Consider the following 18,733-nt stretch of genomic DNA (forward strand, 5'->3'; position numbering starts at 1 on the left):
AAGGGGGGAGGGGCAGAGGGGATGGGTGGATTGGTCTATGTTTGTGTGTGGCCACCAAAATAACAGAGAGGAACATTTTATATAAATTAATTCTGCGTTTAAAGTTATAAATTTTAGTTTCCTCTAGTGCAGAACTGTTGTGATTGCTTACAAAATTGGACCTCGAAACGTATGGTTAATGTGTCAGAGAATGTGTGTGTGTGTGTGTGTGTGTGTGTGTGTGTGTGTGTGTGTGTGCATCTATCTCCCTTCATCTCTTGTCTCATGTAACAGGGTCCCACAGTGAATCTTAGTACAGCATACTGTCAGCTCAGGGGTTTTTGGGACACTTTGCTGGCTTTTCTCAAACCTCAGAGGGCAGCACTTAGGAGGTCTGTGACACTTTTGATTTACTGATAATGAAAGAGACAGCCTGCGAGGCCTCATAAGTGCCTCTAGACTGGCGACAGTTTGATAAACAAGGCTGAACTTCTAGTATTCAGTGTGAATGTGGTGAGGGATTCACCAAATTAGTGCTGTAAACAACGCAGAAATCCTTGCTCATGCATTTTTCCTGCTTATTATTTCTGCTGACAGTTCTTTTCTCAATGCTGTAAAGCATAATGAAAGTTGTATTTTATAGCTTTTTAGAAAATACTGTTTTTCTCTACCAGCTGCTGACTGGAAAGAAAGTGAAAAACAAGTCTTTTTTTATCTCTATGCTATCTGATTTTTCAGGCTATTTAGGGGAAGACAACACAATACCCCATGAAGATGTTATGTAAGGTGGCCAACTCAACAACATGCATTGAGCCTGAGACCGACACAACAGATCATGAACAACTTCTTACATCTGTGTGTAAATGTAACATTATACCTGCATATGTCTTTTTCTGTGTGTGTGTGTGTGTGTGTGTGTGTGTGTGTGTGTGTGTGTGTGTGCGTGCGTATGTGTGTGGTCTGTGAGAGTGACTCATGCATTTAGTTCAATTTAACTTGACAGGCATGCAATGGTCATTTGTCTAATTTCATGAAGGCCAAGGAGAGGTCGAGTTGGTCAGCTAACCAGTTTACAGAAGTAAGTGCTTCTAAAGAACTCCTACTTGTGCTACTACTGGACCCCCCCCCCACCCACACACATACACACACACACAGAGACAAGCATCCAGCAGACATGTCTCTCACCGCCTGACTAAGTCCAAATTCACTCTCATTTTGGCTCTGTCTTTGTCTACAACAACTTCGGAGAAAATTATTTGGCTAGCTTGCTGGGTTTGACTGTCTATACTGGCTAGCTGCTAGCTTAACTGGACTCCATTTGTTGCTGAAGTGTACGGGGGTTACGCAGAGCTATTTTGCTGAAAACAGCTGCTGGCTTCAATTAAAACATGGTCAATGTGAGCAGAATATGGGGGACCGAAAATCAAAACAAGATGCTAAAAGTGGCTAAAAGGCTCTGTTGAGCTGAGGGAAACAATTCTCTGACTATTCTTCAACCTTTACATTATATAACTGTATTTGATTCATTGTTCATTTAGAAACATATCGATAGTGGAGGATTAACAGTTGTATGGAGGTTGAGGTTAATGTGTAACATTAGCTTAGCAGTTGTGCTGTAGTTTTGCTTGCAGTTAGTGCAACAGGACAATTGGACCAGCAGCATTACAATACATTGACTAGTCTAGAGACATAAACATAGCTATTTTGAATCTAAAAAAAGTATTAATATAGAATTTATGTATTCAAAAATGTTCAGAATTAGCTGTTTTGAGTAAGAAGTAAATTTAATTCCATAACCATAGCTGACTGAAATCTCTTAGATAACTGAAATTTAACCCTTGGTTGTTGATTTAGTTCCGAATTTACAGCTCAGCTGCTGAACAGTTTACATGCTATTTTGTGCTCTTCTATGTACCTTTTCCCTTGTAACTGAAACATGAATATGTCATCAGTAATATCAGGTAACTCTTTTCATTGTTTTTTCCCAGGAATTGTTTGGATCTTTTATGTATTTTTGTTTACACTCAGTGAAAGTTAAATTCAGTGTCTGGTAAATATTTCTATATGTGTTCTGATGCTCTATACAGGGAAAAACAGCTTTTGGCATTCTCTATCAGATCAGGTCAAAGTTTCCTCTCTGGTATCAGTTTAAAACAGTTAAACACTGTCAGACACATTTGTCAGCAGTGTAACAAGATATTGTTTGAACCCAGAGAGATCCTGCAAGCTTTTATGTCCTTGCAAAGCTGAGATTGAGGTAGATTTAAAGAAAACAACACTGTTAATGGAAACGTGGGAATGGTACACCCTGGTCATCATCCAGATGTGATTAACTGTTCCATCAGTCATTTGTGTTGAAGTACAAATGATTGTTTACTAGCCCCTCTGGTGATCAGATGTGAAACTGCTCACTGAAGTCTCCAGTAGTTTCTTTCTTGGAGATACACAGTGTCCCCTTGTGGACAATGTATTAACTGCTTAGTTAGTCATTAGTCATTATAGGCTTTCTGCTGAGTGGTGCTAAATAATCTCTGTGCAGTATGTGGGTCAGTAGATCAACACAGTTTTCTAACACAAATCACCATATATTTTGGCTCTTAAATGGCAGGAACATGTTTTATTACATTACCAAACAATACAACTCTCCAAAGCCAAACAAAATTGGCATTATTACAAGTTCTATTACAACATTTAGTATAAAAACCACCAGGCTGCATGTTTTCTCAAGGAACAGTTAGAACAATTAGAAGAGGTAAGATGTATGTTGATGTTTGTGTGTCCAAACGTGAGGAGACAACGTGAGGTCGCCCAGTTGACCTTTCACCGAGATGCCACTTTTGCAGGGTTCACATCATCCTGAATATCACTCTGCCTGACCTTTAACATTGCATGTCATTGGAGACTGCCGCCACAGGATGTTCTGATTGGCTGAGATTGCTCAAAGTGAGTATATTGGGCTGTGGTTGAGAGACAAGAGGAACATTTAGTTGAGCTTGTAGGAACCTGCACCATGTAAAACCAGTATGTTCCCTTTAATTAATGAACTACAAGAACATAAAATTCACAAAAAGGGTTAACAACATGTTTAAGGTCTACAGTATCTTAATGTCTTCCATGAGTGTCATTCATAAAAAGTATAGAGCCCAAAAAGAGTTAATAATGACTAAAAAGAGAAAGATACATTGTGTATGTAGTTTGTTTGTAGCAGACAATATTATAATTATCAGCCATTCCTTTAAGGTTGATATCATACCTCTGAAGCTCTCTTTGCGCTACCATCTGTGTAAGAAAGAACAGTTTGACACATTAAATAAATCACCATGTTGGTTTAGGACCAAAGCACAATGTCATATCTTAAGAGAAATAATAGAGGAATGTATCATTGTCTAACCCTAACCCTCCAACCCTTTGGGCAATGATCTCACCTGTCCAGTTGCTGCTACGGAGTTCCTTTCTGATGGTGCAGTACTTGAAGATAATAAACAGAATGAGTAAGAACAGGCCGATCCCTGCTCCGATCAAAGCGTATTTAATTTCTGGAATGGAAACAAACAAGATGCAACGGAACAGAACATGAGTTTCAGGAATGACAGCTCATGTTCAGCCCTCATGACATGCTGAATGTGTTTGTATGAAAGTGTTGGAGGGAGGGAGGAGAGGGAAGAGAAGATCTTTGATTTCACAACTTGTTTACTCTGCAAAAGATAACGGTGTCAGTCATGGTATCATGCTGCTTTCCACAAATTAAATTGCATCATCAATGTTTGCAATTTGAATCCTGAGTCACTAGGAACCATTGATGGGGTTACTGCTGGTTAGTGTGAACCAACACTCTCATGAAACTTGTTTGACAAAACAATGGCCATGAACTACACAAATATTACCATTGGAGGAGTTCTGCCTACAAAACATTTTTTATTTCACTTTATAGCCAAGACCGACTGGAAATACTCCAGTTTCAAACAGTTGGAAGCTTTCAGAATTTAGCAAAGATATCAATTCAATGAGCATGAAAACTGAAACTAATAATAATAATAATAATAATAATGATAATAATAATAGTATTTTTATTAATGTCAACAAATCCCATTAGTAGACCAAAGAAAAACTGTTGTTTAGTAAGACCACCTTGCCATACTTTCTGAATCCACTATCTCTATCACCCTCTGCCCCGAGCCCACTGGTTAAATACATCTTTAAATACATTTTTATATGGTTTCTATTTTTAAAGCTAATTAAACCATTTAAAAAACCTGGGCACTGTAGTTTTTAGCACAAATGTAAGGAGTAAATCATGAGTTTGTATTTACAATAACTGTATGATGTATTTGTTACTAGAGTTGGAGTGTATGTGTTCATTGTAATGAAGGAATATGTGAGAACATGAGACATGCTTGGCTTGCTGAAGTGTTCTTCAGTTTTTGGCTAACAATGGAGCCTTATGGCACAGATGAATATGTTTTGGCTATGCAGGCGAGATTTCTTAGAAGGATGAATTCAAAATTGGCAAGGGTCTTTTCATGGGATTTGAAAGATACACAAGAAAAGAAAAAACATCAAATCTTGAAAGCAGTGGGATTTGAGTCATGCTGTTGTTGTTCTTGCATTTTGCATGTTAATCTTTCTAAAGCATCTCTAATCTACCTTAAAATCAGCGTTGTATGCTAACCCACCTAGTTTTTCTGCAGAGTCTTCTCCATCTCCTCTGACGCTCATTAGTAGGCACTCTGAAACACATTATTTTCAGGGCATGAATACAGGCCGTTTAGTGAGACAGGAAGGAGGTGACACCACAATGTTGTTAACTTCAGATAAGACTGAGTTAGCTGTCAGGGTTCTGCATGACTCGATGCAACTGTATTCAAGACTAAATACGCATGATGTGCTTTTATACATCTGTAGTTTATTCTGGAGTACTTCTTGAACATTGCAGGAGAAGTACAGGATTTCATGCCTTGTTCAAGGACTTAATGGTAGTAGCAAGTGTTCCCAGCTTCAGGTTTTCCCTTCTGAAGATATGTGTTATCCTGTAACAAACCTACAGTGGTAACAAAGGTTAACCTCTGACCTCTTGGCTCCTGCATCTGATAAAGATCTGTAGTACAATAAATATCACAAATAGACAAATCTATATAGGGTTTATACTAAGGCACACTTACATTGTTGTCAATACACTCTCAATGTAATGTGATTAAATAAAAAGTATGGGCTGGTTCCATTGCCAAACCTTTAAAAGAGTGCACTAAGACAGAAAAAATAATTGAGCCTTCAATGGTGTGTACTTTTTAAAACACACACACATACATGTACACAACTACACATCGAACATATGTATACACAAACTGTTCATGCTTATTTTAGACCTAGCTTGACATGTGCCTGCTGTTGGGTAAGATGACAACAAGTAAGAGCCAGACTTAACATTTTTAATGTAGCACCCTTATGCTCTTACATGAAAACAGAAAACACAAGCATAAAAAAAGTCCAAATATCTAATGAGGTCATAATTTAGAGAAATACAAAACATTTAGCATACTACTACAAATTTTAATAGATTAAACTGAATGATAAGCTTTGGAAACTGAATTTAGTTTCATTATTGGATAGGTAAAGAGTGATCTAAACAACTAAAACATATTCCACAGGTAACAAAATGTGCAAATTGTGTCATTTTTTTGTGGTTTTAGTCAACATTCCTATTCATTCCTTTCAGTAATGCTGTTGCTACCAGTCTGATTAGAAGCCTTGTCCACCTGGCTCTGACAATATTCGTGATTGGACAAGTTTCAAAAGTTAATTCAGACACAACTACTTATTTTGGATGAAAAATGAAGGTTCAACAGAAATTGTTAACCCAACTGTCCATCAAAGAGTGTACATAATGTATAGCTTGTAGTATGTGAATTATGTATATGTTCACAATCAAACTTTGATCATTATTCTTGCTGACATTTTTAGGGAAATGATGTGGTTGAAATCTAAATTATGCTAATCTGTACACAAAGTAATTACCACCAGAATGAGTCTGCCATTCGAGTTCATCTTTGGAGGGGGATTTATATAACTGAGGAGCTAATGAAAATAACAGCTGTAGCTTTTGTTAGAAGCACCTGCTTGTATTACACATTACTGTACCACTGCAAAAGATCTGCATCCATCATGTCTGCTTTCTGACACATGCTTTCGGAGCTAGAGCAGGATTTTAAGTTGAAGACCCCCAATAGATCCAGCTGAGGAGCTATTTCCAAACTACCCTTGAACCAGACACTAAGTCAGCAGCTGCTCCACTGTAGCAGTTCAGAGAGCAAAAGACAGTGGAGTGGTGAGGTATGCATGTCTGTTACTGAGAGTGGAGCAGGGTGTTGCTGAAACATAGCATGCATGCTCAGAATGTGGCCATCTTACATTTTGAAACCACCAGTCACATTCTTTGGCACTTCCTCACGGTTTGTTATTGTACACAAGACCCTAAATGAGACTGACTGTATATCAAATGCAACTGCAGCAGAACGCAGCCAATCAGTAAACGAGGAAAGTGAGTAGCCTGCTTATCCGTGACCTTTTACTATGCACTACAGTCACCATATTACAGGATTTAATTACAAACAATGCATTTCACCACAGGAATCAGGACAGGTTAGGTAACTTGCTGAAAGACACAAGCAGAAGTTTCATGGCTGCAGTGTTTGTTGTTTCACACAGAGAACCTGTGACTAGTCATGGGGCTGTCTATGTGTTATGCACTCTATCAGTCTATGGTAATTTTACTTTAAAGCACCCTGAGTGTTGGGAGCGATAAAGTTTCCAGTGACCAGAGTGTGACCTCTTACATAACGTGACATGTCCAGAGAGCAGAGCATTGACAGTCTGACAGCTCACAGCCCTGGTCAAGTACAAAACAACACTTTTCCTCAAAGCATGAGCTGACAAATAATATATTTATGAGCTGATTGGCTTTACTACATACACATTGATAAGAATAAAACATTTCACAGGTGACCTTTAGACTCCAGCATGCTGTACTCACCCTGTCCAGTTCACTTCTACAGCATATTCAGATTATATCACATCTGCATTTGGATAGAAAGATTACCAACTATGTACAGCAACACATGGATCAGTTGTACTCACCAGTGATGAGGACAGCTCTGATATAACATGACAAACACCCACGCGTCGGTATTGCTCTCATCTCTCGTGGTGTTTCTGAACAGTTCTCTGACTTCTTGAAGCGCTGCACGTCTTTTTGTCATAGGTACACGTAATGCCATTTCCTGTTTTGTGGCTTTCAAAGCTTTGCTGATTCAAAGATTATCTGTCTGTCAATGAGCATCCTCAAAGATGCTAATGCAGGGCCCCTCACATTTCTTAGGGTGTGTTTTAACCACATGAGTTTAGCATTAAAAAGTGAGACATTCTCATTAGATTAATATTTTTCAGATGAATCCAGTTGGATCATTCTTTACATTTGTCTTAGGCAGTTGAGAGAACGTTTCAGCATACAGCCTTCTCCATATACACATACGATAACATATACACAGTTAACATACAGTATCACACACAGGTCACCAGTATACACCAGAACGTACCCACCAAAAATATTACATGATGTCTTGTGCCAAGATATTGCACACATGCGCCGCACCAAGATATTGCACACCAATAAATTCCATGACGTTTCACTCCCCCAACAACAAAAATATCACACAGATGCCCTACAAAACACTGCACAGATGCTCGACAACAACATATTGCACAAATGCCCAACACCAAAGTATTGCACTGAAGCACTACTTCAGGATATTGCACATTTCTCCCAGAATCCCCCCCCCCAAAAAAACCCTAACATTCTACCCAACTGCCCCACTGGAAACCTGTACCTCCTGCACAAAGGCATCAGCTTGTACGTTTTGTGAAGTTTTATGTTTGGGTCACAGGTGATTGTAAGGCCCTGCCTTCTCATTGTCTAAGGAAATCTTTGGATCTGTGATTTGAGTTTAACAGATAGGTTACAAAAACATGTGTTTAAAGGCTGCCCTGTAGAAAAATAGGACAGCAGTACTCCCTGCCAAAAACCCACAATACCTGGGTGATTCCCCCTATGATGCACAATGGTGGCACTGTAATGGTATGCAAATGTTCAATGTAATCAACACCAACAGCAGCAGCACTCTAATAGTTTTCTTCCCTATCATGTTACTTTTGATTTCAACACACTTAACTAACATGACAACTATGACATCCTTTGATACACTCAACTGACTTAAACAAATAAACTCTCAACAAACAAACACCTATCAAATGTCTATCATGTCCAAGTTGCAGTAGTGCTGCACCACATTGCTTTGCTACACTCTATCGGTGATTAATATCATACAATGACACTAATCATACTTTGTTCACTACTGTATGTTTTTTCTGAGAAAGATTCAGTTTAAAGCAGTAGAAACTCCAGCAAGATTTGTGGTATAAAGTTCAAAGTCAAAATGTATTTGCCTAACAATAAAGTTCAAGAGTTTTGCACAGACCAAAAACTGAGACTCGAACCAACCTGATAAAACCCACCTGCAAAATGTATGACCTGAACCCAAGGCTATATTTTTGTTAATACTGATATTATTTCGTCTTCAAAGGCAAACCGTGGCAATTGCTTTGGCAAGGTTTTCTTACACTGGTTAGTACATTAACTGACCACATTAATGTGACTGGTAGATTCCAAATGTGTTTCCCAGATGAACTTGTCAATAGTCCAAACAGTGGTAATCCAGAACAATATTTAGTAAATCACAATGTTCTTTAAGAGTAGGATGTTTCCCATGAATCATTTGGAATTTTAAGAAGCTCCCTTTTTGCAAGTTTTGGCTTTATTTTATACTTTACTGACCACTGGCTTGTCATGTTGATGCTAATGAGTAGCCTGTGCACTGCTTGTCTTCCCGCTTCCCGGTGGGTAATGTGTATCAGCTTACGACACATGACACACATTGAGGCAGAGTCAGTGAGAGACAGATTTTTGATATTAATATTAAGACAATGATTCACATTTAAAACATGTTTACAACTTGAGTCCAACCCGAACCTAAAGCTTTATGCAAAGAAATGCCCTGGGTCAGGAAGCAGAGCTCTATTTACTACAACTGCTGTAAGAGGTTTGACCTTCTCAGACTTCTCAAACCCTCTGTGCACCTTGGAAGTAGGTCAAGTTGTACCAGAAAGCCTTACACTGCTTTAATTTTTCTGTTTCACAGGAAGCAGTGTTTTTTTTTCTTGACCTAAATCAACAAGGAAAACGAGGTAGAGTAACACACAAAAGCTATGATCACAGAGTAACAAAATGAAAATGGTTTTAAAAACTAAGAAAAAAAAGGGTATTTCGCTATTCACTTATTGAACTTCAGACTGTACAGTTAAATGGTCTGTACTTGTATAGGGCTTTTCTAGCCTTTCAAATACTCAAAGCAATTTTACACTACAAGTAACATTCACCCATTCACACACACATTCATACACCATTGGCACAGCCATTGGGAGAAAATTGCTGACTGGATGCAGAGCTGGGGATCAAAACACAGATCTTTCAATTAGTTGATGACTCGCTCTACCTCCTCAGCCACAGCTGGCCAAGTTGCTGCAGGATCTGTAAAATGTTGGCACTGATACTTTTAAAAACGGATTACTGGTGTTGTTTGGCTGTAAAGATTTGTGAGCCAGTTGCTGCCACTGCAGATATGATAGTCCTCAGCTTTATTACTGCCAGTATTCAGTGTCTCAGTTCAATCCAGACTGGATCCATCCCAATGTCTTCAGAACTTGACTCATGATATGCACATGGTGGTGGCATATCTTGGGTATACCATGAAGTTGATAGTGTTTTTGGCAGCTGATACTTAACATCTTGACTTATTCATGCGATGATGATGTAACTACATTCAAGGCGCGTTAATGCTCTTCGCTGATTGGTCAGCCATGCGCCCTATCAACCCCCGAGGGTATCAGTCATTGCAGTCCTGTCATCACTGTCCTCACACAAGGCAAATACAGTAGTGGCTGGGTATGTGATAAAGTTAATAATGTGATAAATTTATGCCACGGTAGAGCTCCAGGCTGCGGCTGCTGTGTTACAATGCCACCACTGACTTTAAGACCAAATGAATTAATAATGTTTAGTAATCACATACCTGAGCAAACTTCTAATTGTCTATCTTTGACATATACACTTCCTTTTCGTCCACTACACAGATCAAATCATATCTGCTTGAGCAATGTTGGTAAAAATATGCAGAAACACTTTATCATCACTTTATCGTCTTTAAAAGCAACAACATCTTTCAGCACTTACAAATCTGCTCAGTCATCCGTTACTTGAAAAGTTGAATTTTATCTGCACAGGAAATGACAAATAAATGTGACATTTGGTATGTTTGCTGATGAGTAAAATACTGTATATGTGCACTACAGAGGAAAAGATAATGCTGATAACATGTAGTGGGTAGATGGGTTATACTCACATTAATCAGAATGCTTTGACTAAGAGGAGCTTTTTGTGGAAGGTATTTTCTGCTTTTGAGAATTGTATTTTTAGTTACTTGCTCAGTGTACTTACTCATTATGTTGATATATATTTTATATATCAAATGTTCTTTACAATGTGTAGACGTGGTATGACAGTACACATGTATGAGTCTGTTTTATCCCTCGCTGTGTGTCTGTATAAGTGGAAAAAACCCATCATATTTCATTTCGCTGTACCTGATCAGCCCCAGCTGTCGTAGAGCTCCCATACCTGGATTTAGTAGCCTGTCAGTCCTGAAGGCCAGTAACTCTTCTCTGTCCTAATTCTCGACGGGCATGAAGGAGCGTGAGCCAGACTGCTTACCAGCTCCCTGTGGTTTTCAAAGCCAAGCGAAACACATGTGGGTGTCAGTCATGATGACACAAACAAAGGCTGGATCCTGTCTCTGCCACACTGGGCTTCTCGTATTTATGGGATACTGTTGTCCAAGCCATTGTGTTTGCTGTTTTCTTGTTCTCTTTTTAGCTGAAGCAAATTGTAGCTACAGTATACAACTTCTATCTGAATTTGCACGCACAACCATGTCCAGCTAGTACTGTACACATGTTGGTTTTGTGCACACTCTCTCCTATTTTGCTCATTGGCTATTCTAAATTCACTGTTCACTAAGCCTCTAACCTGAGTAGCATTTGTTGATTTATAGCTTTGTAACTTTAAATAGGCATGATGGGTCTGTCAAGCTGAGGATTTCTCCACATGTTCAGTCATTGTGCATGGATCTCCAAGTCCAATACTTGCATTGAAAGAGCTTGGAGGGTGCCATCTTTATTAAAACCTTTCAAGTTTCAGTTGTTAGCATGTGTGCTAAGTATCTTACTTGATTTGGTTACATTTTATGTAAAAACCCAAGAGTATACCTGTTAATGCTTAGGGTACAGTAACATTAGCAGCTGTCATACATGTCATTGGATTTGTTGGATTATATGGATTTGCCTTGTAATTTAGATTTAGAACTTTGTTTGTTGGTAGTTTCTATTCAAGTTTAATTCTCCATGTGTAAAGCATGCACTTGCTCTAAATCAAGATACCACTACAGTATGCCATGAACAGTGTTGGGCTACAATCAAACATGTAACATGTAATTAGTTAATCATTACTCACTGAAAAGGTTACATTATAGGCTACAATTTGTTCCCCAGCAACTCCAAAACCACCACACCCATGCATCACATCTTCTGTATTCAATGTGAAGAATTCAAAAATTGACTTTATGGTTTAACAAGCATACAGTCTAGGTTTGGAAATATCTACGGATGACAACAGCAAACAATAGCTCTGGTGAGCACATGCAGGACTCCAGAAGTCCTCACATTGAAGTCCTCCAAACTATAAAAAGAAAAACGTATCTGTTGCGAGCTAGCTAGATAAGAAGACAATATAAAACAACAACAACAGCTTCTCTTCTAGCTTCCAGTCTGTTCCAGACCTGTCAATGCACAATATTAAATACATCACTGAATTTAAAATTCTATCTTCACTACGTATTAAGCCAAATAATAATTACTGCTCAACATAGTCCTCAAATAATGGTACTACAAACTTTATACAGCTTGCTTTAAGGGTTTATAGTGGGTAAGTGTTTCATACTCAAAAGACAGATCTTGGGTCGAGTTTCATTTTAACTACTATTACAGCAAGGGTTAGCTTCTTGGCTAAGGCATATGGTTTATATCTGGCAATCTGGCACAAGCACTGGATCTAATTTTCTGTTGGAGACAAACAGAGAAAGGTGTGACACAGGCTAGAGGAGGAGGTCTGCTGTGAGAGGAGAAGCAGAAAGGGGCCCATATGAGGCCTTTCTTTAGGCAAGATGTTACTCCAGACAGTAAAATAGAAATACTCAGCCTGTCTGCCGACAACATGATATTCTCACATTGCTCACTTTGCGAATAAGTCTATACCAAAACAATACAGGGACTTTTCCTTGTTAAAAATGAACATGCCATTTTACGCAATATTTATATTTGACTAAACTAAATTTGATTTGTATCCATGTCATACCAAGGCTAAACTGGTACTGTTTTAACAGATATTTTAATCTATTTCATGCAACTGAGACATTGTAAATTTGCAAGTGTACGTTATTTGTCCATTTAGAATAAATGTGTATAATACAGTGCCAGTGAGCATTAGGCTCACTCTCCTTGAATAATTAGATAACTTCTACTGTCTCTCTCATTAGAACAAAGTCCTTATCTTCAGTCGTGGCCAGTAATCCTGTGCACCCAATCCATTTTGCTATGCCCTCACTTCAGGGTCACTTTTGTAATTGGAAGCACTTGAAAGAGCTGTTAAAATATTCTGATGGGATTGGTGGATCAAGTCCCAGATTGGTTGGATGGGCACTGGCTTTATTTCCACTCAGTGGCCCATCCTTGTCATCGGAGCTCTTCTGTATCTGTGAAGTTCAATAAAGGGATAAATAAAATCAAGTGCTGATTCCTCTCTCTCTCTCACCTCCTAAACTCCCCTTCCCTCTCTCACTCATGCACATAGCTTCAAGTTGTCAGTCGAGTGTATCCAAATAGTTTTTATGCTACGGTTCTGGTCTTTTCTCCCATCATATTCTATCATTAAATAACAGTAACATAAAGTAAACATGAACATTACGTTAAGACATGCATGCTTCTGTTTGTTACATATTTGCTTTAATTTTAGGAGAGTGAATCTTAACACTTATCTTTGGCATGTCAATCACTTTTTCAATTTATGATCTAAGATTAGCAAGTCTGGTTTATTCACTTCTCTAATCAGTACAGCAGTACAGCGGTCGTTTTTTTTAGCTTGTATTGTATTGTAAAAAAAGCTTTAAGTGTGCTTATCTTTGCATGAATTTAGGGATGGCTTGGATGTAAATGTCACTGTGTTTTTACCAGTGGTTGCCATTCCATATGGTCTTTAAAGGTTCTTGTTTTCCTTGACATCAATTGTAAAATGTATTGATATGACTTTTTAAATATTGACAAAAGTGTCAATAGATTTTGTTAAAGTTTTGTCACCATTATTTAGTTTTCATTTAGTTATCATCTTGTTGTCATCAATGGAGAAATGTTGATGAAAATTATGATGAAAATTATTCGTCAATTAAATTAACACTGACCATTTTTGCAGAACACAGCAAATCTGAAGCTTATCAACCAACATGTACAAGGTTAGCATTTGAGTGACTAACTGAGGTGTGAAAGGTGCAGTCTGCAGAGTGGCAGGCTATTACCTTATGAATTACAACATGACAGAAATAGACTGGCTTAAATATGGCACCTTGATGGAGCACAGCACTGTGGATGTTGGAGCTATGGAGTCATGGAGTTGTTGGGTCATGGAGGGCTCTGCAGAAACATTGATTTTATGCTTTAAAAACTCAAATTACAGGCCTATACTCTTTTGAAACAGTAAGTAACTGCATTAAGTGCAATTTAAGAACAATTGGACTACTTCAATTACTTACTTCAGTATGGCAATGTGACTTGTGAATGACATAGAAGATCAAAATTTTACATTAACTGTAAGTATACTGACGGACACACAGCAGGTTCTTAAAAACAAGCTGAGACACACCGCACTTCTCCACGCTCACACTTTCTCCATTTAGGGAATGCATAGGGTCAACCCACACATGTGACCTCATCCATTGACTTCCTCTGACTCACGAAGGGTAACAAGTCAACAAAATGCCCCTTCCATTTCAGCTTAATCTCACAGCAACAACAGCTGCATCAGTCCTAAAACTAGACTACCCAGTCACACACATTCATGATCATAACATGGCCATGTAAACAGAGCTTGAACAACAATAATTTGCCCAACCCCACCATAGTCATGTTACTCAGCAGACAGCCTCTTCAGACACCAATTCCCACTTCAGGGATTGTCCTGCTAATTAGGCATTTGTGTGATGCAATAGGCTATATCAGAGAGCTTGTTTCCCTGGGTGACAGAGACAAAATGAAAAGCTAAAGCTATAGGAAAAGGTTAGCCAATGGTTATGGCAATCAGGTAAGCGCACCCCCCCCCCCCCCCCCTTCCGTGTGTGTTACATAAATGATCAATGCCTCAACTTCATTGACTGTAAGGCCCTCTGTCATCTTTCTGAAGGTATCTAACAGTGAAGACGGTCTATGAGGGAGCCTATCAGCCCTTCCTGCCTAGTTACAAAAATAACCAATGGCCGTGTACATTTCATCCTGCTGGCCTGCCTTGCCCTGCCACTCGACACCCACTGGCTATACCAATGTGAGCTAGCTAGCTACGTCCTGTGTTGCTGCTCAGTTTGGCCACACCGACCTGTGCATCTATTTTGGTATCTTCTGAGCTTGCTATCAGGAGCCTGGCCACACCAGTGCATTTGAACATGGATCCGAGGACTTGACTCACTTTGGTGAGTTTTCTCTGTATCTTCAACTTTAAAAGAAGCTTTTGTCTACTCAGAATGACAAACATTAACTAAAATTTATTCTCAGCAGGTGATTCTGCACCATATTCTTGGATTCTACGTTGAGGATTTGTGCTTGATACCACAGTCTGGACTGGATCCTCAGCATGAAAGTCCCATCACCAAGGTGAGGGAGCAGTCTGAATATATGGATGTTTACAAAGATAAGATTATCTTTTAGTTATTGGGCTAAACATTAACATCCAAATACACAAGATACATAGAGCATGTCTACATTTTATTGCTATAAAATCATTGCATATTCCCCGCTATCATGTACCATGTCATTCATGGTAATATTTGCACAGTGAGGAAAATACAAAATTATCCTCTTAATGTTTCACATGTATACACTGTGGTTAAATAAGCTACTTCATTCCTTGGGTATAAATACACAAGCAGATGCTGGGAAAGTACCGTGGTTGCTAACTGATCTCAGGTTTTGAAAGCTGTTGGCCACTCACTTGTTGGCCACCAGAATCTCCTGGAAAGTGAAAACATTCCGTAAGTCAGGCTTAAGATACAGTAAAGTCACTCAGTTCAGTAATTTTTCATGGGTCTATAATAATAATAATAACAATAATAATAATTATAATGATGATAAAATTAATAATAATTTATGGGCTGTAGTTACCCACCCACCAATGTTTTTCCATGACCGGATTGTACGAAGATGGATAACTCTTGACAACTCAGAGTATTTTCAAACTGTTTTACATATCATATCATATGATTTTAATGTACACATACAATGTCCAATGTATAGTACAATGATACATTGAATTTCTGCAGTTATATTTGTCTCAATCAACCTCATCTGCTTATAAGGAGAGTCATAATTGTGTGGATAGTTGGAGAGTTGCTATGTGGCTTTGCTCCCAGGTCAGGACATATAAATGGGTTAATGAGCTATTCTAAGACCTCACCCAGATATCTAAAGTAAGCTACAGTAGAGCAGCTGCTGCTGAGGCACACTGTGAATGATGTGATGATTTACTTGCATTTCCTGGACTCTGTGGTGTAAACTTGCTGGCACGAATATTCTCCTAAAGATTTGCAGTGGAGTTACCTATATACTACCTTAACAAATTAATCAAATGTGAAAAGTATTTGATTGCATTTGACTGGGACCAATGTGAAGTGTGTCTCATCTTTAAAATGCACTCACATGAACAATGGAAAAGTTAATCTATTTTAATATAGTTCCTATAAATGGATAATAGCTGTGCTCCTGCATGTACACCTACAGTATGCTTAGTGTTAATAGCCTAAGGCACCATACAGTGCTTTAAATAGACAAGAGCATGGTTTGAAGTGTTTGTCTGCTCCCTGCATAGTGACAGCATGGCCGAACCGGCACATGTCATGTACATAAAGGTCATCAGTGCACTACAGAGTTTGAAACCATTTATAGTAATAATGTTATCAAACAACTTTTCTGTGAGTTTTAAAAATTTACAGATGCTGAAATGCTATGTGTTTACAGTTTGTGACTAAGCAGACCAGTTTAAACACTGACATTGGTTTTGCTGTTTTTTTTGTTTTTTCTAGGAAGTTTACATATCCTATCACCTCTATGAAGTCAATCTGAGCTGGAAGAAACCCAAAGGATATACAGAGCTGTAGAGGTGGCGAGACAGGGTGATGCATGAGACAGAAAGACAGTTGTTGACATCATGAGTTGTGTGGAAAAACGACACATGAGCCATCGGATGGGGAGCATGCTCCACCATCGCTTCCCCAATGGCTTCACTGACTTATTCATGGACGAGACTGATCGTGAGGTCAGCACTCTCACTGATCGGGCCTTCCGAAGTCTCTGCATTGGAGATGATGCAGTTTACAATGACGAGTTCTTGTATGGATACTCACCTTTCAGCTGCCACAAACCGTTGGCAGGGGAACCCCTTAAAAAGACTCATCATAAGGAATCTAAAAAACAAGGGCAAAACAAAAATGACAGAAAAGTGATGCCCGGCCATGGACAGCAAAAGAATATATCCAACATGTCGTCTTTTCTCAAGGCATTAAGTGCCACAGAGGAAAACTGTGAGGGGATGTTAAAAATTAAAAATGGAGGTATGACAGACTCTAATGGGGAATCATGGGATAAGTCGGCACTTCGCAGCATCCAAAGAGAGCTATCAGATTTCTCCTCGGATTATCACAACAACCTCACAGATGGACATCACAAGAACCATCATCAACGTAACACTATCGATGGTTCATCAAACAAAACAGGGAAAGATGCCCTTGTCTCAGGGAAATCATCAAAGATCAAAAATGGGAAATCCACTGTCAAACTACGGAAGCTTAATATCAAAAACTTTTTCCTTCACAGTGAGTTCAGCCCTTTTCAAACATGGAGAGATTTTAATCAGTTCCCCTTTGGTCAAGAGGACACAGTCACATCTATTCTCCCAACAGATAATATCCCTAAATGGTATGACTTGCCCTTTTACAAGGAGCTGACAGAGGCACACAGAAAAGAGACACTGCATACAGAGGAGACACAGTCATGCCAGACGGCAGCAGTTGAGCTGCCTCCTCCCACTGCTCCGAAACCCATCCCTCCCCCTTCACCACCAAAAGTCCTGCCAAAGCCCTCAGCTTCTAGGAATGAGAAGAGGTGCTCATCAGACAGAGGTGATGGGAGTACTGCCCCCTGGAGGCGCAATAGGTCCAGGGCAAACAGCACTGTTTCGGTTAATCAGTCAGCAATAACACCTCAGGATAATTGTTCAACAACAGTGAATGAAAGTCCTTGGTTGCTCAAAAATGAAGCAAGATCTGTGGAAGTGAAAGCAGTTGAGGAAGTCAGCTCTTTGGCCTCTACTCCGTTCAGCATCTGCCAGCTGATGACTCCCCTCATTCCCTCCAGACAACCAACAGAAACGTCAGAAATCCTGCAAGCTGTCCTCTCGCCTTCTGCACTTGACCTTCCACTTAGACCACACTCTGAGGCCAAACTGACTCCTGAACCTCCTGTTAAGCGAGATAGCTACAAATCACTCGCCTCTAGCATCCTCTTCAACCTCAAAGACAACAGGAAAAGGGTGAAAAGCCGTTACAGCCCACCTAAATTCAAAACATTGGAAGTACCTGAGGGAGGCTCCCAATCTCCACAATCAGATCATCTGAAACATCCACTAGCTGGTTCTGATGGCAATGCTTCTGGCTTAAGCACTCCCGCCATTTCAAAAGACGGACAGATAGTTTGCAGTCCCCTTTTGGAATCCCCAACTGTTGGTCTTATCAATCATGACATTGATCAGCCACAGTCAGATGATTATTTATTATCAAATCTTCTGCAAAGTAAGAGGGAGGCAGCTGGTAATGGTAGTCTTGGTGAAGAGAATCCCTTCTCCTCTTTTATACAATCGAAAAAGAACAAAAGTCCCATGACTAAAAAACAAAACTATCCTTCCCTGAATTTGTACAAGAAAACCAGCCCTGTCGACACTGATATGAAATATCTCCAAGTCCCTCAGAGCTCCAGTGTTCCTTTACACATAGACCAACCAATTGAGACAAATGGACATTCACTGCTTATGCAAAATAAAGAAATTTCCCCGAAAGCACTGCCAACAAACATAGGGCTTTCACCAAATACTTTAAATGTCAACAAAGATAATAAACCAATGATTTCACCCCACGCACTTGAGAAAGAGGGGTTGTCATCAAATATATCAGTAGGGAAAAGACCACCAAATGTACCAGACAAAGCAAAACAGCCTGTGAAAGACATA

General features: G+C 39.2%; 1 long non-coding RNA gene across 1 annotated transcript; it reads right to left on the minus strand.

The window, feature by feature from the left end:
- Positions 1-2,567: 2,567 nt before the first annotated feature.
- LOC128381674 (uncharacterized) lies at positions 2,568-7,042 on the minus strand. Its single transcript, XR_008323569.1, has 5 exons — positions 7,007-7,042; positions 4,653-4,706; positions 3,405-3,447; positions 3,233-3,258; positions 2,568-2,936 (listed from the first exon to the last, which is right to left on the minus strand). It is a non-coding gene; the product is annotated as an uncharacterized LOC128381674 (long non-coding RNA).
- Positions 7,043-18,733: the final 11,691 nt, after the last annotated feature.

This window comes from Scomber japonicus, chromosome 20 (genome assembly GCF_027409825.1).
Source record: "Scomber japonicus isolate fScoJap1 chromosome 20, fScoJap1.pri, whole genome shotgun sequence".
NCBI classification, from domain to species: Eukaryota; Metazoa; Chordata; class Actinopteri; order Scombriformes; family Scombridae; genus Scomber; species Scomber japonicus.